The sequence below is a fragment of the Coregonus lavaretus genome, assembly GCF_964263955.1.
Source record: "Coregonus lavaretus genome assembly, contig: HAP1_SCAFFOLD_2351, whole genome shotgun sequence".
Taxonomy (NCBI): Eukaryota; Metazoa; Chordata; class Actinopteri; order Salmoniformes; family Salmonidae; genus Coregonus; species Coregonus lavaretus.
This window is the reverse complement of record NW_028160015.1, coordinates 15,086-31,987: the sequence shown is the minus strand read 5'-3', so window position 1 is coordinate 31,987 and position 16,902 is coordinate 15,086. Positions and strand designations below refer to the sequence as shown.

At 45.9% G+C, this 16,902-nt stretch overlaps 1 protein-coding gene across 1 annotated transcript in view; it reads left to right on the top strand.

Annotated features, from left to right (window-relative positions):
* LOC311122271 (retinoic acid receptor alpha-B-like) overlaps positions 1-16,902 on the top strand; it is a 43,290-nt gene that overhangs the window by 11,999 nt on the left and 14,389 nt on the right. The gene's annotated exons all lie outside the window — the stretch shown is intronic.

Genomic DNA, 16,902 nt, shown 5'->3' with positions numbered 1-16,902 from the left:
TATACAAAAGTACCGGAGAATCTCTTTAATTCAAGAGCTAATAAAAGGGATTGTAGGTCAAGCCACACTAAAGAAAGTGTAAACGGACCAAGCCGGTCGGCCTGCCAGCCGGACACCCAACCCCCCCTGCTCCCCCCAGACCCGTCTCCCCACATTGAGGAAGTTAACCTTTGCACCACTTTGATTCTATCCCTCTCTCTCTCTCCCTCCCCTCATCTTTCTTCGCTTTCTTTCTTTTCTATTTAAAAAATATATATTTTTTGAGCTTACAGCGGTCTCCCGTCCCGGTACTAACCAGGCCCGACCCTCAGGGTGGTATGGCCACAAGCATATTTTTTAAAACTCTGAGTTAGGTCCTTTGGCTTATCTCTGCAACTCCTTAATGGGCTCGGGAGAGGAGAAGATAGGATCCTGAGTCCTCCGAAACACGACCTACTTCTTATCACACCGCTCGTTTGACCTGGATGTCAGCCGCACCAATGTGTCGGAAGAAACACAGTTCGACTGACGACCGGGGTCAGCTTGCAGGCGCCCGGCCCTGTCACAAGGAGTCGCTAGAGCACGATGAGCCAAGGAAAACACACCGGCCAAACCGTCCCCTACTCCCGGACGTGCGCTGGGCTGTCCTATGGTTGTGACAGCCTGGGATCAAACCCCAGGCTGCGCCACCCAGGACCCCTTCTCCTCTCTCTCTCATCCAACTCCCGTCAGTGTCTCCCATCTTCCTGGCCCCCTCTTCTTGCTGTCTCTCCCAACCCCTTTCCTGTCTCTCTCACTCACTCTTTCCACCTCTCCTGTCATACCATTTACATTACATTTAAGTCATTTAGCAGACACTCTTATCCAGAGCGACTTACAGTTAGTGCATACATTTTTTATTTATTTTTTTGGCCCCCCGTGGGAACCCACAACCCCTATGTCTTTCTCCCTCCTCCTCTCTCTCTCCTTCACCTCCTCCTCTCCTTTATGCCCTGCAGAAAGCCCCTGTCCCGTTTAGGGGTCAGGCTCAGTAGCCAACCCCCTTCCCCCACTGGGTTTGGAATGTGATCATTCCATTTTTACATTTTAGTCATTTAACAGACGCTCTTATCCAGAGCGACTTACAGGAGCAATTAGGGTTAAGTGCCTTGCTCAAGGGCACATCGACAGATTTTTCACCTAGTCGGCTTGGGGATTAGAACCAGCGACCTTTCGGTTACTGGCACAACGCTCTTAACCACTAAGCTACCTGCCACTCCTCTAATGTGAATGAGAGAGTTCATTATTAAAGGAGAGAGAGAGAGTGTGTGTGTATCTGTGTATGTGTGTGTGGCTGGAAGGGTGAGGGGTGGGTGTAGGTCTAATGGTCGGTTCTCGTTCGTTAGGACAAACCAACCAACACTGCTTCCTTCCAGCCACACACACATACACAGATACACACATACTCTCTCTCTCTCCTTTACTAATGAACTCTCTCATTCACATTAGAGGAGTCTCAACATGCTCCTTTAAACAGAAGAATAACAAAGCAGTAGCCTTGGGAGGGAGACATTAAGAGACTTATTTACAGTTGATACACACAGTGATGCACATGAATGTATACACATGACACAGTGCTTGTAGGAAAGGCAAGCTGTGCTGACGATGCTTTGGGGCATTTAAAGGGTGTTGAGGTTCTTAAATCTCACACGCATGCTTGCTTATAGAGGCACACACACACACAGACATAAACACACACACAACATTTGCTAATAGACACAAACATATGCTCATATCCATTCAGTCACACACATACATACACACACACCCCTACCTCTGGAGAAATCCCCCAGTGCTGCCTCCCTCTCTCAGACATGGCCCAGCAGCTGCAGCTGAATGTAGGTCAGTGGCTGTCGCTGGGAGATCACGGATCTCCTCAGCCATGACTGGGCTGTTTTAACATTGCTACTGGTCCTAGGTCAATCCCCTCAGCCGTGATTGTACTGTTTTTGTCATTAATACAAACTGTGAGACTGGCCCTAGGTCAGTTATGTTAGTTGTGACTGGTCTGTTCTAACATTACTACTGATCCTAGGTCAGGTCTGATAGTCGTGACTGGTCTGTTCTAACATTGCTACTGATCATGGGTCAGGTCTGATAGTCGTGACTGGTCTGTTCTAACATTACTACTGATCATAGGTCAGTTCTGTTAGTAGAGACTGAACTGTCATTGCTAGTCTCTCAGACTGATCCTAGGTCAGTTCCCTCAGCCGTGACTGTATTTTTTCTTCAATACTACTCACTGTGAGACTGGCCCTAGGTCTGTACTGTTAGTCGTGAGTGTGCTGTTCCCTCATTACTGTGAGACTATTCTAGGTCAGCTCCCTGAGCTGGGACTAAGCTGTTCCCTCATCAAGCTGTTCCCTCATCACTAGAGCCCATTGCTCTGTTTCAGGGTGAGCCATCTAAAAACATGCAGAAAGCAAAGCAACGCTTGTATGTTAAGAGTGGCGCTGAAAATACCTTCTCTGGATCAGGACACACACACACACACGGCTAATCTCATTACTAATCTTGATCTAATTAAACAATTTCCTTGTTTGGCTCCTATTTCCTCCTCTCAGCTTGGTTGTGGAAGAGGAGACGAAGACAAGTCATATCTGTTTTTAGCAACAGTTCAGTTTGTTTCCAGCCTTTTAGAGACAGACCGATATAGCCTGATCCTCTCCCCCTCCAACGTGCTGCTGTTCCTTCTCACACTTATTAGTTTGTTTTCTTGTCTTGACTTATCTCCTTTTCTTATCTCCACTCCTCAGTTTGGTCGAGGGGTGGAGGAGCCACTGGCAGTCATTTGAGTCTTACCCAGCTGAGCTTTGCCACGCGATGAAATAGGCTATTTCTGCCCACAGCGGCTGGCTAGCGCATGCCTGAGTAAAAACCATGACACAGCCACACTGAGGCCTCCAAGGCCTAGCAGAAAATGAAGAAGAAAAAGCGTAACAGTGTTCCCTGTTAACTTACTTTAGTCCATGAACGGTTTCAATCTACTCTTGTATGTCCTAGACATTTGAAGTGATTTGTTTTCGGAACACTGTTTTTGTAGCAAAGGTCTGTTCTGATTTGTTTTCGGAACACTGTTTTTGTAGCAAAGGTGTGTTCTGATTTGTTTTCGGAACACTGTTTTTGTAGCAAAGGTGTGTTCTGATTTGTTTTGGAACACTGTTTTTGTAGTTAAAGGTCTGTCCTGATTTGTTTTGGGAGCACTGTTTTTGTAGTTAAAGGTCTGTCCTGATTTGTTTTGGAACACTGTTTTTGTAGTTAAAGGTCTGTCCTGATTTGTTTTGGAACACAGTTTTTGTAGTTAAAGGTCTGTCCTGATTTGTTTTGGAACACTGTTTTTGTAGTTAAAGGTCTGTCCTGATTTGTTTTGGGAACACTGTTTTTGTAGTTAAAGGTCTGTCCTGTTTTGTTTTGGGAACACTGTTTTTGTAGTTAAAGGTCTGTCCTGATTTGTTTTGGGAACACTGTTTTTGTAGTTAAAGGTCTGTCCTGATTTGTTTTGGAACACTGTTTTTGTAGTTAAAGGTCTGTCCTGATTTGTTTTGGAACACTGTTTTTGTAGTTAAAGGTCTGTCCTGATTTGTTTTGGGAGCACTGTTTTTGTAGTTAAAGGTCTGTCCTGATTTGTTTTGGAACACTGTTTTTGTAGTTAAAGGTCTGTCCTGTTTTGTTTTGGGAAATGGTAACTGCTGTTATTGTTGTTTTAGAAAGACTTCCAGCACATTGCTCCAGGCCCTTGTTTTTGAAAAGTATGGACACATCTTCTGAAACTATTAGCAACGATCGCTAGGATTCTTGTTTGAATATTCCTTAACGTTTTGGGGTTACCATGCTTGTCTGTTGCAAGCAGGGAATCCATTTCCCTATTTCCCCCATAGCTACCGACCATTGCTTTTCAAGACAGCCATAATGTACCAGAACATAATGGAGAACACAAGTGGCCAGTCACAGTTCCCCCTCAGAGAAGATGGCGTGTTAAAGACACAAGCCAGTGCCCTGCCCCATTGCGCACATTCCGCTCTGCAGTCATGCATGATATGATGTGAGTGCTCTGGCATTTCACCAAGCCTCGTGGGGGTCTCTTCTTCTCCTCCTCCAGTCAGACTCAGAGAAATGCCCTCTAGCCCAGCTCTGAGCCTAGCTCTGAGGCACATGGCATGCTCTCGGCTGGCTGGGAGGAAGGATGTAGATGTAGCCCAGCTTTGGGGCATGACACGCTGCTGGCAGGCTGGGTGGGAGAAGTTCAAACCCACCTCTGAGGCACATGGCATGGTACACTGCTGGGTATTTTTTTTATTTTTTATTTCACCTTTATTTAACCAGGTAAGCCAGTTGAGAACAGGTTCTCATTTACAACTGCGACCTGGCCAAGACAAAGCAAAGTAGTGCAACAAAAACAACACAGAGTTACATATGGGGTAAAAAAAAAACATAAAGTCAGAAATACAACAGAAAATATATATACAGTGTGTGCAAATGTAGCAAGTTATGGAGGTAAGGCAATAAATAGGCTATAGTGCAGAATAATTACAATAGTATTAACACTGGAATGCTAGATGTGCAAGAGATTATGTGCAAATAGAGATACTGGGGTGCAAAAGAGCAAATTAAATAACAATATAGGGATGAGGTAGTTGGGTGGGCTAATTTCAGATGGGCTGTGTACAGGTGCAGTGATCGGTAAGGTGCTCTGACAACTGATGCTTAAAGTTATTGAGGGAGATAAGAGTCTCCAGCTTCAGAGATTTTTGCAATTCGTTCCAGTCATTGGCAGCAGAGAACTGGAAGGAATGGCGGCCAAAGGAGGTGTTGGCTTTGGGAATGACCAGTGAGATATACCTGCTGGAGCGCAGACTACGGGTGGGTGCTGCTATGGTGACCAATGAGCTAAGATAAGGCGGGGATTTGCCTAGCAGTGATTTATAGATGGCCTGGAGCCAGTGGGTTTGACGACGAACATGTAGTGAGGACCAGCCAACAAGAGCGTACAGGTCACAGTGGTGGGTAGTGTATGGGGCTTTGGAGACAAAACGGATGGCACTGTGATAGACTACATCCAATTTGCTGAGTAGAGTGTTGGAGGCTATTTTATAAATGACATCGCCGAAGTCAAGGATCGGTAGGTGGGTAGATGGAAGTAGATCCGCACACTTCAGAGTGAGGTTGGGGGCAGGTTGAAACCCTGCTGTTATCTCCCAGCACCACGGCTGAGATTCTACCTTATGTCCGCAAGTCCAAAATCACAACTGAGTCGCAGAAATGGGTTAAAATGTTAACAGAAATAAGACTGGAACGGTTTCAAAAAGTTTAGTGTCACTGATAGTCATTTTTGCAGCAAGAGGAGCGTCTGTGCTGTTTGTGGTTACAGAACTGATGACTGTTGTCATGGTTTTATGTTCTGTAATGACAGTTGTAGCTTAAGTATAGTAGTAATAGCATTGGTTGTAATTATGGTTATTGTTGTGGTAGTAAGTAGATGTACCAAAAGAGAGAACATCGCCATTTATTCTCTTCTAAAACGAAGCACAGTCTTTCCCTCTCCTCCTCTCCTTATCTGCCTCCCTCTCGGTCTCGCTCTCTCGCTCTCTCTCTCTCTCTCTCTCTCTCTCTCTCTCTCTCTCTCTCTCTCTCTCACTCACTCACTCACTCACTCACTCACTCACTCACTCACTCACTCACTCACTCACTCACTCACTCACTCACTCACTCACTCACTCACTCACTCACTCACTCACTCACTCTCACACACACACACACTGGTGAGTCAGCCAGCCTCAATAGCTCCAAGCAACTCCCTCACTCTCCTCCCCTCCTCCTCTTCTCTCCCTTCATCTCTTCATTCCTGGAGAGGCTGTCTGGGGCGAGCAGCGGTGGGGATGAAAGGCGAGGGGGAAGAGATTAAGACTTCAAGTGGAGATGAGCGAGATGAGAGAGGGAGAGACTAGAGAGCTGAGCAGGGCAGGTCTGAGGAAATCATCGAGCCCATTGTTCCCTGAACTCCTCTAGGAGAGAGCGAGCGCGAGAGAGAGAAGAGGGAGACGCTAGCGTGTCACAGCAGCAGAAATGGCAGAGGCACTGGGGTTTCCGTCTATCCCCCTGAGGCTAGCCAGCTAGCGTAGCATCACTGCCTTTGCTATACTTAGCTGGAATAGCTAGTCTGCCATAGCTTCACTTTATGACCTCTGAGCTCGATGACCAGGGTCAAATATGAAATTGTACAAATTTACAAAAACAACATTTTCATCCCCGTATTTTGAAAAGTAAAGGATGTCAACAGACTTGTTTTATTTGAGTTAAATGTAGTTATGTTAATTTATTAACGAAAAGAAAGTTCCTAGTATGAGACCAAGTAGGCTAATGGCCCAAAAACCTCTATACTTTGGGATTGGACCAGTCCCCAGGTTACTCTAATTCTGTGTCATGCAAGGTGATTAACCCAGATTACCTCTGCCAATATCCTACCACTCACCACAGCACCACAGACAACAGCTCAAGTGTTACACAACAACCATAAAAAAAACGTACAAATATCCCAGAACGAGGTCCTAACCTCCCGGGCCAACAGCCCGAATCAGCCCAGCCTGGCCCTAACCCAGCCTGGCCTAATGGACCAGAGTAACTGACCCATGGTACTCCCTCTGCACGTTATGCTGGGCTGGGCGGATTACGATGCCATTGTCTGCTGGGGCGCTAATTCCTGCAGATTTAGCGGTCAGAAACAAAGCCCAGAGATGAAATGGTGGTTAACACCCTGGTTCCCCCCAGTGGACTGTGGACTTGTGCCAGGCTTTAGCCCTATTCCCAAAGGCTTCACTGCCAGGCTTTTTCCCCGGTCCCAATGGTTTCACTACCAGACTTTAGCCCCGGTCCCAATGGTTTCACTGCCAGACTTTAGCCCCGGTCCCAATGGTTTCACTGCCAGACTTTAGCCCCGGTCCCAATGGTTTCACTGCCAGACTTTAGCCCCGGTCCCAATGGTTTCACTGCCAGGCTTTAGCCCCAGTCCCAATGGTTTCACTGCCAGACTTTAGCCCTGGTCCCAATGGTTTCACTGCCAGACTTTAGCCCTGGTCCCAATGGTTTCACTGCCAGACTTTAGTCCCGGTCCCAATGGTTTCACTGCCAGACTTTAGCCCCGGTCCCAATTGTTTCACTGCCAGACTTTAGCCCCGGTCCCAATGGTTTCACTGCCAGACTTTAGCCCCGGTCCAAATGGTTTCACTGCCAGGCTTTAGCCCCGGTCCCAATGGTTTCACTGCCAGACTTTAGCCCTGGTCCCAATGGTTTCACTGCCAGACTTTAGTCCCGGTCCCAATGGTTTCACTGCCAGACTTTAGTCCCGGTCCCAATGGTTTCACTGCAAGGCTTTAGTCCCGGTCCCAATGGTTTCACTGCCAGACTTTAGCCCCGGTCCAAATGGTTTCACTGCCAGGCTTTAGCCCCGGTCCCAATGGTTTCACTGCCAGACTTTAGCCCTGGTCCCAATGGTTTCACTGCCAGACTTTAGTCCCGGTCCCAATGGTTTCACTGCCAGACTTTAGTCCCGGTCCCAATGGTTTCACTGCAAGGCTTTAGTCCCGGTCCCAATGGTTTCACTGCCACTCCTCTCCCCCGCTGCTAGCACTAAAGGGGGGAGAAGCCCCATGCTGCTGAGGCACTGACTGCTCACTTTGGGAGGGATCAAGGTGAGGAAAAAGGGAAGAGATGCACCATGGGTTTTTCTGGCGAATCTGCGGATGCAGAATGACCTCCAGATGCAGGACTGTGCAGGAAAAGGCAATTGTGCATTAAAACATTCCAACTGTTTGTTCACCAGTCATTGCAGCCAACCCCTCTGGCATGTTTACACTTTCACTCATGACCTTGGTTGCATACTGTAACCCTTTTTGCCTGTTTACATACAGCGTAATGTTCAGCAAAACAAAAGGATGGATCTCTCCCTGTTCTCCCTCCAACAGAAATTATTCTCTGTCAACAGTACGAGCCCTAGGGACCATTGAGGGTTATCTCATGTCTTTTTTCTGCTATGTAAACAGTCCTCCGGTCCACCAATCAGAGGCTGGGGGCCAGGGGCCGGAGCTTGGAGGGACGAGTCACCCTGTGTGTGTGTGTTGCTGTTGGAGCCTGTAGGTTGGGGGTTTGTTGGGCTGAATCCAGGCCTGTGACTCACACAGCACTGACAGTCTAGAGCTGGATCTGGAGAAAGAGTTGGCCTGGCTGCCTCACTGAATGACCTACATCCTGGCTGCCTTCTCTCTCTCTCTCTCTCTCTCTCTCTCTCTCTCTCTCTCTCTCTCTCTCTCTCTCTCTCTCTCTCTCTCTCTCTCTCTCTCTCTCTCTCTCTCTCTCTCTCTCTCTCTCTCTCTCTCTCTCTCTCTCTCTCTCTCTCTCTCTCTCTCTCTCTCTCTCTCTCTCTCTCTCTCTCTCTCTCTCTCTCTCTCTCTCTCTCTCTCTCTCTCTCTCTCTCTCTCTCTCTCTCTCTCTCTCTCTCTCTCTCTCTCTCTCTCTCTCTCCCTATCTCTCTCTCTCTATCTCTCTCATGATCACACACATTCTTATACATATAGGCAAGCACACGTACGTCAATGTACACTCTTGCCTCCACCCAGGTCTAACATGATGAGGATAGTAATGAGGAACTCTGATGAACGTTTCAACCATAGATTCTGACAACCATCGCTGTCCAAGACGAACCATTATCTTACACCGCCCACTAAGCTGAGTTGTATATAGTATTGTCACGATACCATAATTTTGACTTTGATACCAGGTTTAGTATCACGATTCTCAATACCATCGCGATACTCAATTCCAAAACGATACCACTGCAAAAAAAGAAGGCACACTAACCAAAGTCACAGAATTGCACTTGATCCAGACAGATAAACTCAGCTACTCTCTGTTCCATCGTTTGGCATCTTTGAGTTAAATATCATTACATTTGACATTTTTCAGAGACAGTCATGTATGCATTAATGAATCAATTATACAGTCATACACTCAAAAAATGTTTGGCAATCTAACTACATGACAACATAATGGTAATCATTTATTTGAATGATACATCTTTATTGATAAACAGGGTAAATCAATGTAGCCTAGGCCTATTCACAATAGAGGTGAATGTGCATGCCTTTTGTTAATGAGCTTGTTTTGGCTGATTTCATGGGGCTACAGATGACAAACAATCTCCTTCCCTTCCATTTGGGACCTATTTTATTGTACTTATCAACAACATTTACATAGAAGTAGCTTATTTTACAAATCTGCGCGCTGTCTCATTAACCAGTAATGACGTCATTCACGAGGCAAGAGGGGGACGCTCCGGAGTCAGTTCGTGGAGGCAATAGAGAGAAATATTAATGGTGTCTTTCCACCATGGTTCATTGGACAAAGCCTATGGTGAAATTAATGCTGTTTTTTATGGCTTTTGGATAAACGCCAAAAATAAAGTCTGTGGTAGACACGGTCTTAAGAGATATTATATGTTTTGTTCTTTTAGATAATCTTAATCAGCCAACGTCACTTTTTGTGAATTTTGAAGCAATTACACTACCGGTCAGAAGCTTTAGAACACCTACTCATTCAAGGGTTTTTCTTTATTTTTACTATTTTTGACATTGTAGAATAATAGTGAAGACATCAAAACTATGAAATAACACATATGGAATCATGTAGTAACCAAAAAAGTGTTAACAAATCAAAATATATTTTATATTTGAGATTCTTCAAATAGCCACCCTTTGCCTTGATGACAGCTTTTTGCATTCTCTCAACCAGCTTCACCTGGAATGCTTGCATATTATCACAAACAAAGTACCAGGGTAGTGAATTGATGTTAGCTTCAGCTATAAGCTAGAAGAAAAGTTAGCCTACAAAGCTGGAAGCGACCGGTATCTTCTTGCATTGTAAAGTGTTCTAGCCTGTATGGACATTGTTTTACGAATAGTAATTAACAGTTTCAACATTCCTACATGCATTATATATCGCGTTATTCAAGTGTGTTAACTTCTGTGCAGCATGAGTAGGGAGCTAACATGATGCAGTCCAGACTCCTAGTGGAACAGGCACTGTGCTTTCGCGCTATAAGGGAAATCGTCTGTGCTGATAGACAGAGTTGATACGTGAGACACATTTGACAGATGTAACAAAAATTCTAGTGCCGAACCGTTTTTGATGTTCTAGTATCGAGAAAGTACCGACATTTTTTGACATTTTGCCTCATCCTTGTTTTTAGTTTCCTCAGTCAGTGAGTTAGTCTTGATATATATCCCATATCTGTCCCTGGTTCCCCACTTGCATGACAAAACTAGAAGTTATTTTCTGTGAGAAGAGCCGAATGTTGTCTGTGAGAGGAGAGGAGTGTACAGTACGGTCACAGTGAGCCTTTTGAAGGGAGAGAAGAGAGAGCGAGGGAGGTTTAATAACTGTACCAGGATCCTCTTTCTCCCCCGGGGATTACCGCCAAATCCGCTGCGAGGTATGCAGCCGCTTCCCTTTCATGCTCTGCCCTATTTTATTCTCTTTATCTCGCTCTCTCTTTCTCACACACACACACACACACACACACACTCACATATCCCTCTGATTGTCTCTCTGTCTAGTCCCCCGTAATCCCACTCTTAGACACATTCACTTGTACACACACACACACACACACACACACACACACACCATCCCTCTTCTTCCTCTGCTTTTTTCCCCACTTTCCTCTTCTACTGTTTTACTCTATAACACAGACACCTCCTTCCCCTCACACTCTCCTCCACTGGCCTCATCCATTTACCTTGTAGCACTAGAATGATTGGGGCTTTTCAATATTTCAGAGGGAAACAGCGGCCTCTATCCTATCCAGGCTATTCTCTGGTGAGAGGGTAAATGGTGGGTGTGTAGCACTGGGAGACGTGTGTTTACTAATTCATAGCTCCCTCTTCCAAAGCCTTCTCAGGAGGAGCTGCTAGGCCTATATTCGCCCTCCCCCTCTAATGCCCCAGATGTGTGTGTGGATAATGTCTGTAGTATATGGGACTTTAGGTTAACTCCACGATGTATTAGTGTGTTTGTGCATTCTTCAACTGTATTTCTGCGACGGCCATTGTGTGTGTTTATTATGCGTTTGTAGTTGTTTAGTCTGTGTGTACGTGGTTAAATGTATACATGATTGTTTTTGTCTGTGCCTCTGTCTGTGACGTGACCCTCAGACCTGACACTAACACTAATGGCCCTCTCAGCCAGCCAAACAGGCCCATCTGTCAGCTAGGGGTCAAATGGTGCAAGCACAAGGTCACGCCAGGCAGACAGACAGGTCAACAGGGCCCAGGGGGGTTATGGGAAATATGAGAGCCCTCTGCCACTCGCCGTCCCTCCCCCCTCTGACCCCTCCCCCTCTCCCCCTCTCCCCCTCTCCCCCTCTCCCCCTCTCCACCATACAACCCCCACCCCTGTTACAGTCTGGTCAGGTGATCAGCACTCCATGTGATCAGCTCTTAAAATGAGCAGCTAAGGAAGCTCTTAAATGCGCAATATGTAGAACTCGCTCCGCCATTTCATGGTTGATAAAATTCTATCATGTTCGCCTAATTTCGGTTTATGTGGCAAAACAAGCAATGTATAGTGTAGAAAGTAATTGTACAATCTAAACTGCTGTGAAATATATTTTCAAAAACCAAAGATATTGTATTTTCAGCTGTTTGAAGCCGGTGTACAAAACCGAAACAAAAAATATGCAAAAACAAAACTTAGGAACGGGAAGCATAGAAATGGAGCACAAAGAATGGATCTACTGCTTATCAGACTTGCTTTCAAAGAGAATGAAAGCTCTATAACTAATATTTCTATGTGAATTTGGTGCGGTCACCCTGATGGCTACATACTGGATCTTTAACAATAGCTCTTTTAGTCAGTGTTGTGCTGATATCACCAGGGTTGTGGGTGATGTGCTGCATGTAACTGAAATTGAATGCTCGATGACCCAATAATTATTAATAACAAGAACAGAAAACGTGAAGAGTAAGCCAGATTCAGAGAGAAAACACTTTTCTTTATTCAACCACAACAACAAAAACTCTTGTTCATGCTTTGACAATGGCTCGCCCCCAGTTAGCATGCCTCCATGAAAACACTTGTGTTTGGAATCGAGACTGAGCTTAAAGCAAAAAGCGAGGGATGGAGGGGTGGAAAGAAAGAGGGAAGGAAAAAGTCCTCAGATCCTCAAAAAGTTATACAGCTGCACCCTCGAGAGCATCCTGACTGGTTGCATCATCGCTTGGTATGGCAACTGCTCGGAATCCGTCCGCAAGGTGCTACGGAGGGTAGTGCGTACGGCCCAGTACATCACTGGGGCAGAGCTTCCTGCCATCCTATGTGGTCTTCTGTAGCTCAATTGGTAGAGCATGGCGCTTGAACGCCAGTGTAGTGGGTTCGATCCCCGGGACCACCCATACGTAAAAATGTGTGCACACATGACTGTAAGTCGCTTTGGATAAAAGCGTCTGCTAAATGGCATGTTATGTTATGTTATCCAAGAGCTCTATACCAGGCAGTGTCAGAGGAAGGCCCTAAAAATTGTCAAAGACTCCAGCCACCCAGTCATAGACTGTTCTCTCTGCTACTACACGGCAAGCGGTACCAGAGCGCCAAGTCTAGGTCCAACTGGCTCCTTAACAGCTTCTACCCCCAAGCGATACGACTGCTAAACAGTTAATCAAATGGCTAACCGGACTATTTGCATTGACCCCCTTTTTTTACGCTGCTGCTACTCGCTGTTTATTGTCTATGCATAGTCACTTTACCCCTACCAATATGTACATATTACCTCAAATACCTCGACTGGGTAACGGTACCCCCTGTATACTAAAGTAGATGTCAGTTTGGGTGTGTGGGAACTCCCTTTTTGGTTCTAGGTCAAGATGCACTTTGGAGCCCTTCATAAAAGTCCAGTCATGTCCTTGATCAGGGTGAACTCCCTTTGGCATCTTGTTGGCTTCTTCTCAAATGTCCCTATTTAGCTGAGATGACAAGAAAGCTAGCGGAGGCTAGTCGTTAGAGAAGCTAGCTCACTATAGCTCGTATATATTGCCTACCTGGAAGGATTGATTAGTGATAACCTGATCAATGTGTCTTTTCATCTAATAAAGTCCAGGATCATTATTACACGTGGTTTATTTAACACATGGTATCTGAGACCAGTTTGGGTGGCATAGCCCCAGGTGTGCAGGTAGAGTTCCATGTGAGGGCGAGGACGTCCCTCTTTCACCCTGAAATGTGCCACTCATACAAGAGTCAGGACTCATACAAGGACAGCCTAGCAGAAAAGAGGTCAGACAGGGCTCCAGGGAACAGGAGGCTGGCGCGCCACAAAAATACTGAGTGCGAAGGCGGGAGAGGGAAGGAGAGAAAGAGAAGAAGTGTGAGAGAAACAGAGATGGTGAGAGAAGAGAGGGGAGTGAAAAAATAGAGTGTATTGTGAAATAAGCTAGCGGAAAGAGAAGGATAGAAGTGTTTGAAATGTCTTACTTCCTGTGTTTTTTTGTAGTAAAAAAAAACAAACTTGAAACGTGTTGGTTTGATTCCATATAGCAGCACAAGATCAGTGTGTCCCTCTCTCACTCCCCCTTTTCTTTTCACCCGTCTCTCAACATAGCTGTCTTTCAGCTGGTTTCTGAGCCTGCTTTCTGAGCCTGCTTTCTGTCGCCCTTTTTTGTCTGTGTGCCTACCTGCCCAAAATACCTCCCTTAGCTGGCACAAAGACACACACGTAAGCCTCAACCGCCACTCACTTCCTGTGTGTCTGTGTGTGTGTGCCTGGAGAGGAGATAAATACTTCACCTCCTTCTCTCTCTAGTCTTCTTTCTGTCTCGGTTAAGGGTGGTGTATTTTTAGTGACACCGTGGCTTTATTTTGAACACAGGAAACACCGGCTGGTTTAGGTAGTGGATATACTTGGAAAGATGCAGCTAAGCATAGACTAAAAAAAGTAGATGTGGCTCAGGCTCAAATGGGATATATAGAACTGGTACTGTTCATCATAGTGATCGTCTAGTATCTATGTATCTAGACATCTATAAAAAGTCTAGTAGATCCGAGACAGTAATCCTCAAAGTTGTTCCTGGAAAATCCATTGGTAATTGACCTGCAAGGAAAACGGATTCACTTCCCCCTCCACACACCTGAACCACTGTGCTCGGGTCAAAAACGGAATGCATCCTACAGTTAGTATCGTAGAGATGCTCCCATTACCTCTGATTCAGGATCTGTGCTGAATGACAGAGAGTGATGGGGTGATCTGGTAGCATTTAGGCTAGTCTGAATTCCAGCATCCCAAGGCCAAGTGAGCCAGACCTTTTCATTGTGTATTTGTCAAGTTTTATTCCTTTTATTTTTTTATGTGTGTTGTATTTGAGCTATTCAGAGCGACCGAGGACACTAGGGGAAGGGTCTTGGCAGGACAACAACAGGCAGAGAATGCATTGTTTTCTCATTTAGTTTTTTTGTCCCCTGTTTTTATGTTGAATAAATTGTCAGTAGGAAAAACAGCACATTGTCAAAGCTAATACAGTGGTGCTTTGGCGTGCCATGTTTTCTAAACTGCCGGCAAACAGTGGTCCTGTTCTTCATCTGTTCCAAACCCAGCGATCACTGGAGTGATCCTGGTAGTCTCTATCATTTTTCATCATCCTCTGTTTCGCTCTCTCTCTCTCTCTTTGTATCTCTCTCATGTTCCTCCAGACTATCCGTGTCTCTCTCCCCCTAAATGTCTTCCTTTCTGAACTTTTCCCTCTCGTTTCATTCTCACACACAGCATAAATGTTGTCTGTTTTGAAAATAATACTTTGTAGACCTAGGATGATGTACCATAAGTATGCACGCACGCACGCACGCACGCACGCACACACACACACACACACACACACACACACACACACACACACACACACACACACACACACACACACACACACACACACACACACACACACACACACACACACACACACACACACACACACACACACTAAAATGATAAGAGGTGTTTTGGAATTTCCCCCCAGCCCCTATACCAGTGTTATTGTTGGCACCTATCCGGCACTGCGGGGAAGGTGGACTGGGCTTGCAGAAATAAGAGGGGGGGGGTGGGCAGACACTGGAATGTGTGGTATGTCAGGAGATATAGGGGGGAAGCCGGTAAGGGAGGGGACCGGAGATGGCTGGGGGTCAAAGGGGAAAAGGCAGAGGGGAACATGGCTGGGGATTGGAGGACAGAAGTACAGGGGGAATAGCAAATGCGGGGGTAGGGTGTTTGGCATGTAGAGAGAGAATGGAAAGAATCTGGAGAGGGAGAGAGAAAGGAGAGATACAGGGGGAGGTAAATGTAGAGGGAGTGAAAGAGATAAGGGTGGAAGGTAGAAGAATGTGTGGGGGTTTAGGGTGGTGATGATGGACAGAAGTAAGATTGTACACTGAGAAGTCACACACACACAAACACACACACACACACACACACACACACTAGAACATGTAGGACAGATTCATGCATCAACTTTCACATGGTGGGTTAGGGCCAGAAATATGTGTGTTATTGGGTCAGGTCAAGGTGCGTGTGTGTTCCTTTCCCCCTTTCTTTCTCTCATGCTGCCTTGCAGATTCTATGAGTCCTGGGGTAAAAATAGAGCACTTACTAACACTCCAGTGTTCAGTCGGACCCCTAGGCATAACACACACACACACACACAATTTGGCAGTACGTCCAACCGGCCTCACAACCGCAGACCTCGTGTAACCACGCCAGCCCAGGACCTCCACATCCGGCTTTTTCACCTGCGGGATTGTCTGAGACCAGCCACCCGGACTGAGTATTTCTGTCTGTAATAAAGCCCTTTTGTGGGGAAAACTAATTCTGATTGGCTGGGCCTGGCTCCCCAGTGGGTGGGCCTGGCTTCCAAGTGGGTGGGCCTATGCCCTCCCAGGCCCACCCATGGCTGCGCCCCTGCCCGGTCATGAGAAATCCATAGATTAGGGCCTAATTTATTTATTTCAATTGACTGATTTCCTTATATGAACTGTAACTCAGTAAAATTGTTGCATGTTCCATTTATATTTTTGTTCAGTATAGATTACATTTAAGGGGTGATTAGACTTTCACTAGGCACTGTATATAGTCTACTTTCTGCTGTTAAAAACTAGCAGCGAATAAACTACTCATTTGAATGTGGTTTGAATGCACTCATGTGACTGAGATATTATTCATTGCTATGATAATTCATCATTAGCAAAAGCGTCTAATAAGACACTAATGTTGGAGCTCATTTGCTCATTGTCACCATGGAAATTGTACCGTTGTGGATAATGATTGGTCGCTATGGCTCCCTAGTGGACTGTGATGAGCTGCAATAATGCCTGAGTGAGCCCTGATTGGTCGCTAAGGCTCCAGGGGGGACTCTTGATTGGCTGGTAAGCCATGGTTGTTAACACGGCTGTGTTTTCTCTAGAACTCTTTAATGGAGCGGTTTTGTGTAGTTCTGCCTCGTTCTCTCTCCTCCTCGGTGACGAACACAACTCCATTCATTATTGCTGGCACTACTCCCAGTGTGTGCGTGTGTGCATGCCTTCTATGAAGCAGAAAGCAGGTCGTTGGTCAACTCAACCTATTCTACACAGCAGGTTGCCTCTCACACGTGGTGATGGTATTATAGAGGCTTTCTAGGGAGAGGCCCACCACAGGGGGTAACATCAAATCTGCTTCTCTCTCTCGCTCATATTCCCATCCTCTTATTGTCATTCACTCTCTTTCATCCTAATTCTCCTTTGATCTATTTGAATCTCTCACTTAACCTCCGTCTCTCTCTCTCTCTCTCTCTCTCTCTCTCTCTCTCTCTCTCTCTCTCT